The 19,036-nt window shown below is 43.8% G+C and overlaps 1 protein-coding gene across 1 annotated transcript in view; it reads left to right on the forward strand.

Moving 5' to 3' along the window:
- cdh13 (cadherin 13, H-cadherin (heart)) overlaps nucleotides 1-19,036 on the forward strand; it is a 1,114,907-nt gene that overhangs the window by 735,025 nt on the left and 360,846 nt on the right. The gene's annotated exons all lie outside the window — the stretch shown is intronic.

Here is a 19,036-nt window from a genome sequence, read left to right on the forward strand (position 1 = left end):
TGAGTAATATACTTGAGTTAATTGCATATCTGTATACTCAGAGGAAAAGAGATTTCTTTGACATTTTGCTTGGGAAAATGCACATTACAATTGCCTCTAAGTTCCACCTGTGCAGTCATTCATTGTCACCTCATGCCTTATCTTTTCATTGCAATCACTACCCATACCACATTCAGTGCACCTGCTGCCTTACAGATTTAAAAAAAATGGGATTTGTTTTTCCAAATTTTTTTTTGTGAAACAAAGAAAAGCAACAAATAGATAAGGAATGAGGCAGAGTCAGGTCATTGTTTCAAGTGGTGATTTTTATCTTACATTTTTTGCTGGCACTCATAAACCACTTACCCTTCCCTCCAGAGGTTGATGACCACACTGGAAATCCACAGATGAATAATGGCTTTGCAATTCAGCCCCAACAATCTGTGAACAAAGTATACTCCTTATCAAATGGCAGGTTGTCTTTACAGTCACAATAACTCTCTAAAGTAAAAGCAGTTAAGGATTCCTGTGCACTTTGCTTTTTGTATGATAGTAAGTAAGACAGTAAGTTAGGAATTGCATAATATTACAGGTAGCGACTGGGAAGCTGATTTGTTCGCTCCACACTCAAAGGGCTTTGGTAAGATCTGACAACACAGCGTTATTTACTTGTACTGAATAAGTTTGTGGTCTGTCACCGAACAACGACTTGGACTATTCTGGAATAAGTAATTGTTTTATTTATTTCCAAAAACAAAATGAAAAATTTCTTCTGCAATGTTCCATTAAAAGAACAATGAAAGTAAGGCAAGAGGACACATAGGTGAATAATTGTTGAAGTGTGCTTAGTCTGTCAGGGGGCCCTCTGCTGTTGAACAATATGCACATGCAGCACATTTTAAGACAAAAGAGTTTTTGTACAGGAAATTTGTGTTGTTTGGGTATGCTTTATGATGTCCTCTAAAGGGGTTACTAAGGAAAAAAATATTACTGGGTTTGCATCTGTTAATTGCATCATGCACCTTCCTAGTTGCTGCTGATTCCTACATAGCACATGCAAAATTCTAATTCCACAGAGTCATAGAACACTATAGCATAGAAACAGGTCCTTTGTCCTGCCTACTCCATGCTGAATTATTAATGGGCCTAGTCCCATTGACTTGCATCTGGACCTTAGCCCTCCCTGCCTCCATGCATATTTTTTGGCTGGGCTGTAATCAGTGAGAGAGGTTGTTCATTGGTGACACAGCATGAGGTTTAAAAAGAGCTCGGGTGCTTTTAGATTTTTTCAGCAGGCTGTATTCAGCATGGGGCCAATAAAAAGAAGGGAAGTGTAAGTGGAGCAACCATTGTGGAAGTACCATTGCGTGAGTTGGCTGTTGATAGAGTGGTCAAGCTTTGGCAAGATAGGCTTGGGCAAGCAAAGGTGAAAGTTCTTAGTAAGTTTTTTCTTTTCTGTCACTACATTGCTAATGAGCTGGCAATGTGTCTGGAAGTAGTGGCATGTTCTTTGTGTGAGATGTGGAAACTCTGGGAGACCTCCAGTCTGCCCGTTAACTACATCTGCATGAAGTGCACAAAGCTACAGCTGCTTAGAGACTGAATTAAGGAACTTGAGTTGCAGCTGATGACTTTTGGCTCTTATGGGAAAATAAGGAGGTGAATGGATAGGAGCTACAGGGAGGTAGTCACCCCTAAGTTGCAGGAGTCAGGTACTGAAGTGACAGTCAGGGAAAGAAGGGGAATAGACAGCCAGTGCAGAATTCCCCTGTGGCTGTTCCCCTCAATTATAAGTATACCACTTTGAATGGTGTTAGTGTGGACAGCCTACCAGAGAAGCCACGGCAAGCAGGACCCTGGCACAGAGTCTGGCTCTGTGGCTCAGGAGGGAAGTGGGGAGAAGAGGAGTGCAGTAGTGATAATGGATTCTATTATTAGAGGAGCAGGCAGCCAATTCTGTAGATCTGAAAGGCACACCCCAAATGGTATGTTGGCTCCAAGATGCAAGGTCAGGGCTGTCAGGTTGTGTTCATAGAATTCTAGTGAACTGCCAAAAATCATGATACTTATTGGTACCAATTACATATAGCAGGTAGAAAAGGGAAGAGGCATGAAGAGAGAATATAGGGAGTTAGGTAGAAACTGAAAAGCAGGACCTCCAAGGGAGTAATCCCTGGATTGCCGCCTGTGCCATGTGCCAGTGAGGGTAAGAATAAGATGATTTGGCAGATGAATGCATGGCTGAATAATTGGTACAGGGGACAGGGCTGCAGATTTCTGGATCATTGAGATCTCTTCTGGGGGAGGCATGACCTGTACAAAAAGCACACCTAAACCTGAGGGGGAGCAATATCCTTCTGGGCAGGTTTCCTCGAGCTGTTAGTGAAGGGTTAAACTAATTTGTCAGGGGGATGGGAACCTGAGTGATAGGGCTGAGGATGGGGTAGTTGGTATACAACTCGAAATAGTGTGCATGAGACTATGAGGAAGAACAGACAGATGATAATAAGCAAAATTGGGATGCATTAATGTGTAACAGGGGGCCAAATAATGAAGGGTGATGAATACAGGACTGATGCTGTTACATCTGAATACACTGAGTACGCAGAAAAAGGTAGATGAACTTGTCGCACAATTAGAGATTGGCAGGAATAATCTTGTGGGGATCACTGAATCGTGGATAAAAGAAGTTCATAGTTGGAGCTAAACGTTCCATGGATACGCATTGTATGAAAGGGATAAGCAGATAGGCAGAGGGGCTATGCTGGTAAAAAATTAAATCAAATCATTAGAAAAAGGTGACATGGATGTACAATCCCTGTGAGTAGAGTTCAGAAACAGCAACGGCAAAAAGATCTGAAGGGAGCTGTATACAGACCAGTAAACTGGAGGGCTACAGATTAAAATGGGAGATAGAAAGGGTACTGAAAAAGGTCACCATAATCATGGAGGTGTTTCAATATGCAGGTAGATTGGAAAAATCAGTTTGGTGTTGGATCCCAAGAGAGGGAATTTGTAGAATGCCCACAAGATGGCTTGTTGGAGCAGCTTGTGGTTGAGCCCACGAGGAGAATGGCAATTCTGATTGGGTATTATGCAATGACCCAGATTTAATTAGGCAGCTTAAGGTAAAGGAACTCTTAAGAGACAATGATCATAATATGATAGAATTCACCCTGCAGTTTGAAAAGGAATAGCTAAAATTGGATCTGTCAGTATTACAGTAGAGTAAAGGGTATGACAGAGGCTATATAGATGAGTATTCTTATAGGGTTGAATAACAATTAAACTTGAATTGAATTGAATGAGAGAAGAGCTGGCCAAAGTTGATCGGAAGGGGGCACTAGCAGAGATGATGACCGGGCAGCAATGGTTGGTGTTGCTGGGGGGGCTTCAGTAGGTACAGGAAAGAAACGTTCCAAAGATGAAGATGTATTCTAAACAGAGGATGAGGCAACCGTGGCTGACAAGGGAAGTCAAAGACAGCACAAAAGCGAAAGAAACCTTAGTGGAAAGGTATAGAATTGGGAAGCTTTTAAAAGCCAACAGAAGGTAACTAAAAAAAAGCCATAAGGAAAGAAAACATGAAATATAAAGGTAAATGGGATGATAATATAAAAGAGGATACAAGAAGATTTTTCAGATTATATATAAAGAGTAACACAGATATGAGAGTGAATATCAGACTACTGGAAAACGACACTGGAGAGGTAGTTCTGGGGACAAGGAAATTGTGGATGAACTGAATTAAGTATTTTCTGTCAGTCTTCACTGTGGAATACACCAGTAGAATGCCAGAAATGCGAGTGTGTCACAGCCAGAAGTGAGTGCAGCTGCTGTTACTAAGGAGAAGGTGCTTGGGAAACTGAAAAGTCCCTGAAGGTGGATAGGTCACATGAACTAGGTCATGGAACAAAAATCTTGCAGTTCTTTGAGCCACTTAGGAAACATCTCCAATTAAATAGGTGGATCTACAGCAGCCTCATTAACATTAGTACTTTTGATGTGTTCCTGCTAGGTTTGAAATGTCTTAAGTATAATTGATTTAAATAAGGCCATGTATGGTTAACTTTACTGCAATTATTCAACCACAATAAATTGCATTTAAAAGAACACAAAGTTTTAAGACACTTTTCAAAAGTATTAATTAACAATCTTGATAGCATTAGGACTGATACCTCAACTTCTCCACACCACTGGCACACTCCAACCTCACGATCTCTGAATACACAGTCCTCCATTCACTTCACACCAATTGCAATCTATTATCAAGCCTTCATATGGGATGGCATGGTACTACGCTTTACAGTACAGGTGATCTAAGTTCGATTTCCACCTTTGTCTGTAAAGAATTTGTACATTCTCTCTGTGATAGCACGTTTCCTTCGGGTGCTCCAGTTTCCTCCTGCACTCCAAAGACGTACTGTTTTGTTGGTTAATTGTCTTGTGATTAGGCTGGGATTAAATCAAGGGATTGTTAGGTGACGTGATTTGAACAGCCAGAAGGACCTATTCTGTGCTATATAAAACAAGGGTGGTGCTATTGCTGTCTGGTTTGCTGACCTCTACCTTTCAGAGGCCAGACGATAGCTCTCAGGTACCGCCTCATGCCAATTTGTGGACCATGGCCACATCAAAGAAAAACAGAGCTAGTCTGCAGTTTCCTTCCTCCTACAGATACTGCTCGACCATGAAGTTTATTCAGCAAATTGCTGATTTTTTTCACATTTATAATCTAAACATGTATGGTTAACAGAGGTTAATCATACATGATCAGATTGTTATCAGACATGATCAGTGTACATTACACTATTGATGCACCATCAATAACTCACACTGAGACGTAGGCGAGATATCGGCTTTTATTGACTGGAAGAAGGAACCAGGAGTGAGTGTCTATCATACAAGGTCCTGGAGACTGAGGCCGATCTTCAGGCCGCAGGTCTCCTTTATACAGGGGCCTGTGGGAGGAGCCACAGGAGCAGTCAGCAGGGGCGTGTCCCGACAGGCACATAGTTCACCACATTCACCCCCCCTTCGTTGGAAAAAGTCCTCATGTAGCGAAGGTTCTTACAAATCAAGCCGATCAGGCGGTCGAATCTGTCGCTGCGATCTACGTAGCACCGGCTGTGACCGCATAGGTGCCGGCAACATTGGCGATTGCACAGGGGACGGGGGTTGCGCGTGTTCTTGCCCACTAGGCGCCGGTGATCCCTCATGCATGTGCGAGGCGCCTGGTATAAATGCGTACGAAACGCCCGGTATACAAGTGTCGTGAGGAGTCTGTGTAGGGCCTGGTGAGTACGGTGTCACCTCTGGTGCAGGGTTCACAGTTACCGGAGAGCCTTCAGGGTAATGGTCTGCTGCACCTGCGGGTGCCAGGTCGCGGATGGAGACCGTGTCCTCCCGCCCATCAGGTAAGACCACGTAAGCATACTGGGGGTTCGCATGGAGAAGGTGAACCCTCTCCACCAGCGGGGAGTATTTATTGCTCCTCACATGTTTCCGGAGCAGCACTGGCCCCGGGGACGTCAGCCAAACTGGTAGGGTGGTCCCAGTGACAGACTTCCTGGGAAAAGAGAATAGGCGTTCATGAGGGGTGGCATTGGTGGACGTACATAACAGAGAGCGGATAGAGTGCAGTGCCTCAGGGAGGACCTCCTGCCATCGAGAGACCGGCAACCCTTTGGACTTGAGGGCTAAAAGTGTGGCCTTCCACACTGTGGCATTCTCCCGCTCTACCTGGCCATTACCCCGGGGATTATAACTCGTGGTCCGACTGGTAGCAATGCCCCTAGCTAGCAAGTACTGGCGCAGCTCCTCACTCATAAAGGAGGACCCTCTATCACTGTGGATATAGCAGGGATACCCGAACAGAGTGAAGAGCTGGCGCAGGGCTTTTATGACGGACGTGGCAGTGGTGTCGGGGCAGGGGATGGCAAAGGGGAACCGTGAGAACTCGTCAATAACACTGAGAAAATAGACATTGCGGTCAGTGGAGGGAAGGGGGCCCTTAAAGTCAACACTCAGGCGTTCAAAAGGGCGGGTGGCCTTGACAAGTTGTGCCGTGTCAGGACAGTAGAAGTGCGGTTTGCACTCGGCACAAATTTGGCAGTCCCTGGTCATCGTCCTGATGTCCTCCAGGGAGTACGGCAGGTTCCGAGCTTTCACAAAATGGTAAAATCGGGTGACCCCCGGATGGCAAAGTTGTGCATGAAGGGCGTACAGCTGGTCGAGCTGTGTGCTAGCACATGTTCCCCGGGATAGGGCATCAGGGGGCTCATTGAGTCTGCCAGGCCGGTACAGGATATCATAGGTGTAGGTGGAGAGTTCTATCCTCCACCGCAAAAGCTTATCATTTTTGATCTTGCCCCGCTGTTGGTTGAACGCAACCGAGCGCTGGTCGGTCAGCACAGTGAATCTTTTGCCAGCAAGATAGTGCCTCCAGTGCCTAACAGCCTCCACTATGGCCTGGGCTTCTTTCTCCACCGCGGAGTGCCGAATTTCAGAGCCTTGGAGGGTGCGAGAAAAGAATGCTACTGGTCTGCCTTCCTGATTAAGGGTAGCAGCCAGAGCGAAATCGGAGGCATCACACTCCACTTGGAAGGGAGCGGTCTCGTCCACTGCATGCATCGTAGCTTTGGCAATGTCCGCTTTAATGCAGTTGAAGGCCGCGCAGGCCTCAGCAGAGAGGGGAAACGAGGTAGACTTGACCAGGGGGCGAGCCGTGTCTGCGTAATGGGGGACCCATTGGGCGTAATAGGAAAAAAACCCCAGGCACCGTCTGAGGGCCTTGAGAGTGGTGGGAAGAGGGAGCTCTAACAGGGGGCGCATACGTTCGGGATCAGGCCCAATAACCCCGTTTTCCACGACATACCCAAGTATAGCAAGGCGGGTGGTACCAAAAACACACTTGTCCCTGTTATAAGTAAGGTTCAGAGCTGCGGCCACTTGGAGAAACCGTTGGAGGTTGGCGTCGTGATCTGGCCTGTCATGACCACAGATGGTGATGTTATCCAGATAGGGAAATGTGGCCTGCAGTTGGTACTGGTCCACCATCCGGTCCATTTCCCTCTGGAAGACAGAGACACCATTCGTGACACCGAAAGGGACGCGCAGGAAGTGATAGAGCCGGCCGCCCGCCTCGAAGGCGGTGTAGGGGCGGTCCTCTGGGCAAATGGGGAGCTGGTGATAAGCGGATTTCAGATCTATTGTCGAGTACACCTTATACTGAGCAATCTGGTTGACCATATCCGCGATGCGGGGTAGGGGGTATGCGTCAAGCTGCGTAAACCTATTGATGGTTTGACTATAGTCCACCACCATCCTATTTTTCTGCCCAGTCCGAACAACAACCACCTGGGCCCTCCAAGGGCTTGTGCTCGGCTCAATGATCCCCTCCCTGAGCAGCCGCTGCACCTCCGACTGAATGAAGGCCCGGTCCCCCGCGCTGTACCTCCTGCTTTTGGTTGCCACAGGTTTACAGTCGGGGGTCAGGTTGGCGAACAGCGGTGGGGGAGGGATCTTGAGAGTGGAGAGGCTGCAAGTGTCGGTAGCGCAGCTGTTGGCCTGGTTCTGGATGGGATGTGTGTGTCCGTGTGTGTGTGTGGTCAGTAGCGGGGTATGTGAAGAAGTCCCACAAAACTGAGGATTCTTGACAGTGAGTGGTGGGAGGGGCCCGTCGTATACCATAGTCACACTTTCGAGATGGCTCTGGAAGTCCAGCCCCAATAGCACAGGTGCACACAGATTAGGCATGACCAGCAGTTCAAAGTCCCGATATACTGTGCCTTGCACCACCAAAGTCGCTACACAACCCGCCCGGATGTCTGCGGACTGCGACCCAGAGGCCAAATGGAACCTCCGACTGACCGGCCGCGTTGCAAGTCCGCAGCGTTGCACTGTGTCCGGGTGAATAAAACTCCCAGTGCTGCCCGTGTCAAACAGGCATCCAGTCCAATGCCCCTCCACCTGGATGTCCATCATGGATCTTGCAAGCTGGTGTGGGGCGCTTTGGTCGAGAGTCACAGTGGCCAGAGTTGGATCGCCGTCGGGGTACCCGGTCAGCATCGGAGGGTCGGGGGCGGGGCATGCTGACGCCGACAAAGATGGCCGCTCACATCCGGGGTACCCGGTCAGCATCCGAGGATCGGGGGCGGGGCGTGCTGACGTCGACAAAGATGGCCGCCCACATCCCGGCATGCAAGATGGCGGCCCCCACGTTTCACCCGCAGCGCTGCACTCCGCTCGAGGTTGAGACTTACAGACCTTGGCGAAGTGGCCCCGCTTTCCGCAGCTGGAGCAGGTCGCTTCTCGCGCTGGACAGCGTTGTCGAGGATGTTTCTTTTGGCCACAGAAATAACAAAGCACGAGTTGCTTACGGGCCACAGCCGTGGTCTGGGTCGGGGAGCTCGTGGAATGGCGACTGGCGGCGGCGTTGGCGAATTCGCTCCCGGGAGCCGGCGGTGGCGGGGTCTGAGGCGTCCACGAAACCGGCGGGGAATCGCGCGACTGGACAGCGTCGGCGTTATGCCGCGCAGCTTCTAGAGCGTTGGCCTTCTCTATCGCCGAGCTTAAGGTAAGATCCGAGTTCTCCAGCAGCCGCTGGCGCATGTACACTGACCTCAGTCCCGTCACAAAGGCGTCTCGCACCAGCAGCTCCGCATGCTGTTCTGCCGTGAGCGTCTTGCAGTCGCAAGCTCGGACGAGTGTCTGTAGTGCTCGGAGAAACTCAGCGCACGATTCGCCAGGCCGCTGTTGCCGGGTAGCTAAGCGATGTCTTGCGTAGACGGTGTTCACCGGCCGCAGGTACTGTCGTTTGAGGGCGTCCAGTGCCCCTTCGTAGGTCGGCAGGTCCCGGATAAAGGAGTAAACTTTGGAGGAGACCCTCGAGAGTAGGATTCTGTGCATAACGGCGGGTTCAGTCGCACGAAGCTCCGCCAAGTACGATTGGAAGCATGCAAGCCAGTGTTCAAAAGCGAGAGCTGCGTCAGGGTCTTGAGGGTCCAAATCCAACCGGTCCGGACGCAAAACGGGTTCCATGTTTTAAAACTTCCAGTCAATAAAATTGATGCACCATCAATAACTCACACTGAGACGTAGGCGAGATATCGGCTTTTATTGACTGGAAGAAGGAACCAGGAGTGAGTGTCTATCATACAAGGTCCTGGAGACTGAGGCCGATCTTCAGGCCGCAGGTCTCCTTTATACAGGGGCCTGTGGGAGGAGCCACAGGAGCAGTCAGCAGGGGCGTGTCCCGACAGGCACATAGTTCACCACAACTGGATTAATCTTACTTGTGATTTAAGATTAAAAAGTGGAACCCAGTCAGGTGCTTGCACAGAAGCATCAAAAATTAGCAAGCAAGTCAATGCATGTCTTGTGAAAAGAACCAGTGAAATGAAGTAGATTCACTCCTTGTGATAGTAATCATTATGCAGGAAATTAGCATGCAAAAGTTTGATATTGTTTTTGCAAAGAAGCATCAAAAGTCAGCATATAAGTCAATGCATGTTTAGATGAAGCATCACAGATTGAAACATCGTGTTTATTCCTCTCCATAGATGTAGCCTGCTGATTTATCCAGCATTTTGTGTGTTTTACTCTAGATTTCCAGCATCTGGGGAAGTATTTATGATTTTTTAAAATTTTGCTTTTTATTCACTTTCTCTATACCCTTCTATTAAACTTTCTGTACACAATATATCATTCATCCACTCTGCAGTTCCATGTTAATCTTTGAACTGCTTATTTTGCACTTTTTTAACATAGACAATTGCTTATCTATGTGAGAAACAATCTGCCAGTGGAATTCAATGGGTTAGGCAGCAGCTGTTGAGGCAAAGAGATTGTCAATATTTTGGACTGAGCACGGCAGTCCTGATGCAGGATTTTGATCCAAAATATTGATCATGCATTTGCCTCCATAGATGCTGCCTTGACCCTTTGAGTTCCTCCAACACATATTTTGTGCTCCAGATTCCATCATCTGCAATACCTTGTGTCATCATTTCTTGTCCTGTTCACTTAGGTCATTCTAGCCTGTAACAATTGTTGCAATATTTTCACCACGCAAAACCAGCATGTAAAAAACAATTTGACAGTTAAATTTGGAACAATATGTCCAGTTAATGGCAGACGCTGATAAATTCCTTTCTGCAGCAAAATGCAGCCTTCCATTCAATCAGCCAGTATAGCAAGTTATAGCAGGTACAGAGTGAAGCCACTCATATGATTAGCAGATTAACCAAGGGCGATTTTTAAGCCCTTTTGTTTTAACCTCAGTGCATTGAAAATATCATACCACACTTACCACACTATCTGAAAATGAAAATGTTATGCAACACTTGAATATGGAGTGATAAGTGGTTAATAAAATCATTCATTTCTTCCCTAGAGGGACATCAATGGCTTTTTAAAATTGTAAAGTCAATGGCTCATTAGTGGACACTTGCACATAGCCGAAATATTTATTATCTTTATCAACCAATCAAAACAAAACTATATTTATGTTTTATTCAAAAATTATTCTAATAAAGGCAACTAATTACAGTTCTCTCTTGATTAACCTCATTGTATGTATATTTATTAGTGAAATGATACCACAGTCCTTGTGGTTAGATGTGAAGTTCTTCCTACTGGAATAATGGGTCATATGAGGATGAAATAACAGAATACCCATAAAAAACAAACACAATACGTACAATATGAGATCAAGAGGCAACAAGAGGTACAAATCCCTCCAGTTTCCTTATGACTGAGGATGCCTATACTTTGGAAGTTTATAATGAAGTACTAGGACTCTGGCCTTAGCTTAAGTTGTTAATTTCTTCCACTGCAACGCTGCTGTGGCTCATTTTACTAACAGATTCTGGTTCCAATCTGTTGATTAATGCTGAACACTCTCACAAAAATATATTTGCCTCTTCAGAGATAAATTGACTTGAAAATATTCACTTGGTCGATAAAGAGCAGTGGCAGTGGGTGGGGGGGGCACTGGTGTCATTCTGCACATTCAGGCTATAATATAGATAAATGATGTAGAGCACTGCATTCGCACTGCATTCCAGCATAGAATTTCTTTCACGCATAGATCCAAACTGATATCTAAAGTGAAATGATTTGATTCAAATATTAACAGATGGCCCACTTACCTTACACATATTAAATCTTGTATTATCACAGTGAAATAAAATTTGACCATGCATTATTGCATTGCTTCAGATTAAATGATTTGTTATTGCAATACTTCATTTCAAGTGTTTATAATTAATTCTGAAAAACTGCCATCTATTGTTGTCTGCCATGAATCTATCAATGACAAATTAATAGAAACATCAAGATAAAAAGTATAATAATCGTGCTTGAAGAACACCATCTGGTTTCTGGTTGAGTCAAATAGATTGAGGTGTGTTTCAAGGATGAAATCTTACAGGAATGAAGTTACATTAATAGATTATTGGCATTATTCGTCATCAGGTAAATTTGGAAATGCAACTTTACATCGTTATAGCATACTTAATCTTATGTAAAAACTTTCCTGAATTTCACTGCAGAGAAAAGGAACTCATGGTGGTAATACGCAACACATAGCTTCAGGCTTGCTTTAGTCCCGTTTATTCAGCTGTGCCCTCACTGCAGGCAGTCCATCACCACTCCAGCTGTCGCACTTACCTTGATATGCCCCTGAACCATAATTGAAAAGTTCTGAAAAGCTTTGATCTTGAAGTCATCTGGAGTTAAATTAGCAATAAGAATGAGAAGTCAAACAGCTGGCAGTCTACAGAAGCTTTCATCAGCACCAAAACTTAACTTTTTCTCAACTGGGAAGATCTCAGCAGAGGATTCAGAAGGTCAGATTAAGTTAATAAATAAATATTTGGACCTTAGATCAGCTGTGCATGTTTTATTGGTAGCATACCTTACTTTTATTTAATGGTGGTGATCTGGGCTTTTCCAATTTATTTCTTTGTTTACTCATTGATTAGTTGAACACCAAAGACCAGATGGATCCAAGTTTGACCCTTGGTCTATGCTTAGTTACGTGACCTCAATCAGACTAGAACTAGCATTTTCTTTTAGGTCAGACAGACAGGAATGACCACCATTCCTGTGACTGCTAAACAGTTAAGCTTGCTGGATGTCAGCCTGCTGATTGCATACATGAAGACAACCAGAAAGCGAAAATCATAATACTGCAAATACAGGATATCAGAGTAAAACAGAGAATAACCAGTGGGTCAGACAAATCTGTTGAGAGAGAAATCAAATGTGTGAGAAGTAGACAAATTTAGAAAAGAGGCATGATGTAAGATGCAGAGAAATGAGAGGGAGTGGAAAGAACAATGTAAGTCTTTGAAAGGGTAAATTCCATGGTAGTGGTGATGGCAGAGAAAAGATGGTGAATGGATGTTAACTACAGCTGACTTGTCTTTGGGAGGTGTAAGCAGAAGATAAATGAAGAGGAACTAATTTAAAAAATAGTGCTGGAACTGTGAGATCAAATCACCACCATTTAATTTGCTCTCTCCTTTACTTTATCTACTATTGTATATTTTCCAAACAGATCAGCTGTGATAAGGAAACATTCATTTATGTGGACAATGATGAATTAGTGGACATATAATACTTAGTTTTCTAGAAGACATTTTATAAAGTCCCACATCAAAGATTATTGGGGAGAGTAAAAGCTCATGTGGGAGAAGGTAATATATTGGCACGGTTTAAGGATTAGCTGACAGATAGTGTGCATAAATGTGTCTTTTTCTGGATTGTACGATGTGACAAGTGGTTTGACAGAGGAATCAGCTCTGGAGTTTCAACTTTTTACAATTTATCTAAACGATCTGGATGCAAGTTTCTGAAATTTCTAATGACAGGAAAATAAGCTGTGAGAACATGAAAGAAACTGCAAATGGATATGCTGGCCAAGTGAGCGGGAAAAGAGCCTATGATGTGGAAAAATGTGGAATTTCCCATCTTGGTAGGAATTATTAAAAATAAAACAGTATGAAATCTAAAGGTGGGAGAGTGGAAATCTCTGCTGTTCAGGGGATCTGCAAATTCGATTTACAAGAGGCCATATTGGATCGCATAGAACATAGGACATGACAGCACAAAAACAAGGTCTTTGGCTGACAATATTGTGCTAAAATAAATAAATTGGTACTTAAATGCCTAACTAAGCTAACCCCTTCTGCCTATACAATGTCCATTTCCATCGATGTTCTGGGCATTTATGTGCTTATCTTAGAGCCTCTTAAATGCATCTATTATATTTGCTCCCACATCCACACAAGCAGTGTATTCCAAACACCCACCACTCTATGTTTAAATAAAAATTACCCTGCAAAAATTCTTTGAACGTTCCCTCTCTTATCTTAAATGCATGCTCTCTAGTATTCGACTTTTTTGACTTTGACAAAGAGATACCAGGCTGGTTGCTCTATCTATGCTTCTCATCATTTTATAAACTTCCCTTGGTTCTCTCCTCAGCCTTTTGCACGCCCAAATTCATCCAATTTGTCCTTATAGCACATGCCTTCTAATTCAGGCAGCATCCTGGTGAACGTCTTGTGTACTTTACCACAGGCTCCGTATCCTTCGTAGAATGGGGAATCAGAATTGAATGCAACACTCAAGTTGCAGGCTAAATAGATAGAGTTTCCTTTAGCCATGATGTAACTTCAGGATGGTTGAACGAATAAAGGCAAGCTTCACCACCTTGGTGACTTTGTCAGCCATTTTCAGGGAGGTATGGACTTGGACCCCAAGATCCCCATGTATATTAGTACTGTTAAAGTGGTGTAGTGGCATCCGCACTGGACTTCTACGCAAACGGTCCCGGGTTCGAACCTGCCCAGCTCCTTACACAATTTCCATCCGTGCTGGGTTGAGCATCGAGCTAGCAACTGGGCCTCATATAAACAGGCAAGAATGTTAAAGAAATGGCAAGGTTGTGTAACTGATGTGCCACAAAGTACAGAAAGAATCAGCAGGCATCTTGCCAGTTGTTCCTTTATATTTGATCTCAAAGAGCAGCACCTCAAATTAGCTGGATTAAACTCCATCTGCCATTCCTTCAACTGATGACCCATAATTTTACTGATCTATATCCTGCTATATTCTTTAACAATCCTCTACCTGTTACAGAACCACACTCCAAACTTAGAAAACAATATTTCAAAAGGAAAGAGGAAGGGGAAAAATAAATCGTGTACATGACTGAATACTAGAAATGAGATGTGTGCCTAATTAGTCTAATTGCATACAACCCGAAGCAAAATTGCAATTATATACAGACACATCATGAATGTACTGCACACACAGTAGGAGTATCTGGAAAATACAGCATTGTAATAAGATTTAATTACCATTATATCCATCAGCGTTGAAAGAAATATTATGTTACATAATTATTTCATTTGAGTAATGCAGTGGTGACCACTGTTCGGTCTGTGAATCATCAGATCATAGGCTGATATTTTTTGCTGCAAATTTGTCTGGCTTTTAATGTGGTTCAGAAGCTCTGAGACAAGCAATAGCAGAGCCTGTCAATATTTAAAGTGCCTATGCATCAGTACAGCCAGCTGGTGAGATGTCAGAGGATCTGATATTGGAATGGAGAATTCAGAGGTTCTGGGAAGTGATTCTTGTGTAGCAATTCATTGAACTGTCACAGCATTTAACTCACTCATAGCTGGTGATTAAAACATGACTCAGGGATGCTAAATAGCATTAATGATATTCATCAAGCCACTAATAGTTCTTAGCAGCAATGTAACAGGATATAATCCTGCCTCAGGTTTTGTTTGACATTCCTCATTCAAGTAAATGATGTTGAAGTTTATAATATAATGTGATAACTGGCCTCTTCATCTGAAAGTAACATTGTTATACTAGGTAATTTTCACTGAATATTCTTCAGTGTGTATGTTTAGAAGTACGATGTTTCAGAATTAAGATCAATGGCATAAATTTATATTTAGTCTTTCAAAGAAGGTCGGTTGGTTAAGGTACAACAGATCTTGGGGTCAAGTAGTAGTACGTAGAGTAAGAATTTCCGTGGCTGAGATAATGTATATCAATGTTGAAATACAAAAAATAGATTCAGATTCATCAGAATCAGGTTTAATATCACCGGCATATGTCATGAAATCTGTTTTGCGGCAGCAGTACAATGCAATACATAATAATAAAATCTATAAATTACAATAAGAAGTATGTATTAAAAAAAGAAAATTAAATAAGCAGTGCCAAAAGAGATGTAAAAAAATACTGAGCTAGTGCTCATAGGTTCATTATCCAATCCAAAATCTGATGGTGGGGAATCTGCCTATCTGTGGAAGAGCTTATGGATCCAACATTGGTATCATTAGCAGCCTCAGTTGCATCGAGCTAGATGAAGCTGAACAAGAAATGGTTGTTTAATATGTTAAGCTGACATTGGTTTATTATGGTCGCATGTCACATAATGCTACCACAAGAAGGCAACGTCCATCACCAAAGGTCCCTACCATTTGTGCCATGCATTTTTCATGGATGCCAATAGGCAGAAGTACAGAAGTCCCATATCACCAGGCTCAAGAAGAGCTATTTTAATCATTTTACACAACCCTAATCACTTGCATTTAGACCACTTTGATCACTTTGGACTAAAATGGACATTTTTTTTTATAAATGTGTCTTCTTCTTGTGAGTTCTGCTGATGTGTCTGTGTGCTGATGCGTTTAAGTTTCTCTTTGCACCTGTGCAGACATGTACTTGTGCACATGACAATAAACTCCAGACAGATCATTCCATACAGAAGAATATTTAAGTAGAAGAAAGGAGAACTGAATGCAGTTATCTTTACAGAAAAAGTGCAGTGCACTGAAGGGCCACAGTGGTGTAAACTGTGAAATCAAGAACCTGTTTTTCAGTGTTTCAGAGATCCATTCTAAAGTTTGATTACAGGGAGTGGCTTTATTGAAAGATACCTGGACTCCTCACATTAAATTAAGAGATTGTATATTGTTGTATTCCTTGGAAATTAGGATGTTAATGGGCACTGATGGTATAGGTGAAGAGAAAGCATTCTAATGCTTGGGGGGGGGGGTACCAGAATTAAAAACCATTATTAAAAACATCAGAGCTAAGTTATTTCACTGGTAAAGTAAAAGCACAGGACATTCATGGAGGAAGAGGCCTGTTTGACCCCAGTATTAAATGACATGTTATACGCCTAAGATTAAAGGTAACAGCGGGACTATTCTATAGTTACAAATTATCTACAATGCTTCCTTTGCATTATATATAACCTTTACACCTCATTCTTCACACCTCCTTCTTTGCACTCCCACTTGAATCACCCCAAATGAATGTTAATCAGTAATGCCTGGCTTTCAGTCAATAGCTCCAGGAAATTATTTTTCAGGGCTGCATTTAAAATTTAACCTACAATCCATGTTCAGATCTGAAGATTGGTTGCTGAAGTTAATATTCGCTATATATCCAAACACCAGATACACCATGATAATACCACTAGAACTATGCAAAATCTTCATCTTCATTGTATTCAACAACTGTTTTCAGCCTGTCTGTCATAGAGAATACTAAAGGTTTAGTTCACAAAACAAAGAGTAATTTCTTAACAAATTTGCAATAACAGTAAAGAATTGTAGATGGACAATCTGTGATTCATAAACTTTACCTTACATCTGTTTCCCCACAAAGGAAACATCCATTCCGCATCTATTCAGAATCTTATATATCTCAATAAGATTATACTCAGTTTTCTAAACAGTTACAGGTTTATTCTGCTCAACCTTTCCTTGTCTCAGTAAACAGCTTAATGAACCTTCTCTAAGCAACCTAAGAGGCCATAAGACAGACAGACAGACATACTTTATTGATCCCAAGGGAAGCTGGGTTTCGTTACACCCGCACCAACCAAGAATAGTGAAGAAATATAGCAATATTAAACCATAAATAATTAAATAATAACAAGTTAATCATGCCAAGTGGAAATAGGTCCAGGACCAGCCTATTGGCTCAGGGTGTCTGACACTCCGAGGGAGGAGTTGTAAAGTTTGATGGCCACAGGTAGGAATGACTTCCTATGACACTCAGTGTTACATCTCGGTGGAATGTGTCTCTGGCTGAATGTACTCCTGTGCCTAACCAATACATTATGGAGTGGATGGGAGTCATTGTCCAAGATGGCATGCAACTTGGACAGCATCCTCTTTTCAGACACCACGGTCAGAGAGTCCAGTTCCACCCCCACAATGTCACTGGCCTTATGAATGAGTTTGTTGATTCTGTTGGTGTCTGCTACCCTCAGCCTGCTGCCCCAGCACACAACAGCAAACATGATAGCACTGGCTACCACAGCCTCATAGAACATCGTCAGCATCAGCTGGCAGATGTTAAAGGACCTCAGTCTCCTCAGGAAATAGAGACGACTCCTGACCCTTCTTGTAGACAGCCTCAGTGTTCATAGGAGTAGACACAGGACATAGGAGTAGAACCAGGTCATCTGCTCCACCAGTCTGCTCCGCCATCTTGGCTGATTCTTTTTTCTATCTCCTCCTCAGACCAATTCCCAGCCTTCTCTCTGTAAACTTTGATGCCATGTCCATTCAAGAACCTTAAATACACCCAATGACCTGGCCTCCACAGCTGCATATGTTAACAGATTCCACAAATTCTCTACTCTTTGGCTAAAGAAATTTCTCTGCATCTCTGTTTTGAAAGGGCACCCCTCTAACCTGAGGCTGTGCCCTCTTGTCCTAGACTCTCTCACCATGGGAAACATCCTTTCCACGTCTACTCTGTCTAGGCCTTTCAACGTTTGAAAGGTTTCAATGAGATCCCCCTTCATCCTTCTGAATTCCAACAAGTACAGACCATCTAACATTCCTTGTATGATAACCTTTGCATTCCTGGAATTATCCTTACGATCCTCCTCTGGATCCTCTCCAATGCCAGCACATCTTTTTTTAAGATGAGGGGCCCAAAACTGTTCACAATACTCAAGTTGAGGCCTCTTTTAAGTATATCTCCTTGAATAAAGAAACAAAAAAACACTTCTACACAGTATTCCAGGGTCCATTTTACCACCTCTTTGTAGTCACAACAAAAATCCAAGAAGTAGACAGATGGGTGACGGTGCAGAGAGGCAGGGGGAGCAGGCAGAGAGAGCAGAGCACCCCTGCGGCCATTCCCATTAACAATAAGTATACTGTACTGGATACTGTTGATGGGGATGACCTACCAGGAATGAGTTGTAGTGGTCCTGCCTCTGGCACAGAGGTTGAACCCTCAACTAGAAAGGGGAGGAGGGAAGAGAAGAGAGCGATAGTTTTAGGGGACTCTATAGTCAGGGGGGCAGATAGGAGATTTTGTGGGGCAGATCAGGAGTCTCGGATGGTATGTTGTCTCCCTGGTGCCAGGGTCCGGGACATTTCAGATCGGGTGCAGGCTATTCTTGAGAACGAGGGCATGAACCCAGATGTAGTGGTCCATGTAGGGACCAACGATGTAGGTAAGGTGAGTGATGGGGTCCTGCTTAGAGAGTTCAGGGAGTTAGGAGTGAAGTTGAAAGGCAGGACCTCCAGGGTGACAATCTCAGGATTGCTACCTGTGCCACGTGCGAGTGAGGTGAAGAATAGAATGATTATGCACATTAATACGAGGCTGAGAGCATGGTTCAGGAAGGAAGGGTTCAGGTTTTTGGATAATTGGTCTTTGTTCCAGGGACTTTGGGATCAGTTTCGAAGGGATGGTCTACATCTGAACTGGAGGGGTACTAACATTCTTGCAGGAATGTTTGCCAGTGCTGCTCGGGGGTGGGGTTTAAACTAGATGTGCAGGGGGCAGGGATCCAGATTACGAGAGAAGATGATATGATGAAGGATAAGGGACAGGTGGGGAATACACGTTTACCAAATATTAATTGTGTAAAGGAGAAAGGTGAGACAGAACATGTGTTGGAAAAGTTACATGTACAGAGGGTTGGTCAGAAGGAGCATGGGGTTAAATGTGTAGAAGGTTTGGGTGATCTTGAGAAGGTCAT

The sequence above is a fragment of the Hypanus sabinus genome, chromosome 17, assembly GCF_030144855.1.
Source record: "Hypanus sabinus isolate sHypSab1 chromosome 17, sHypSab1.hap1, whole genome shotgun sequence".
Classification (NCBI taxonomy): domain Eukaryota; kingdom Metazoa; phylum Chordata; class Chondrichthyes; order Myliobatiformes; family Dasyatidae; genus Hypanus; species Hypanus sabinus.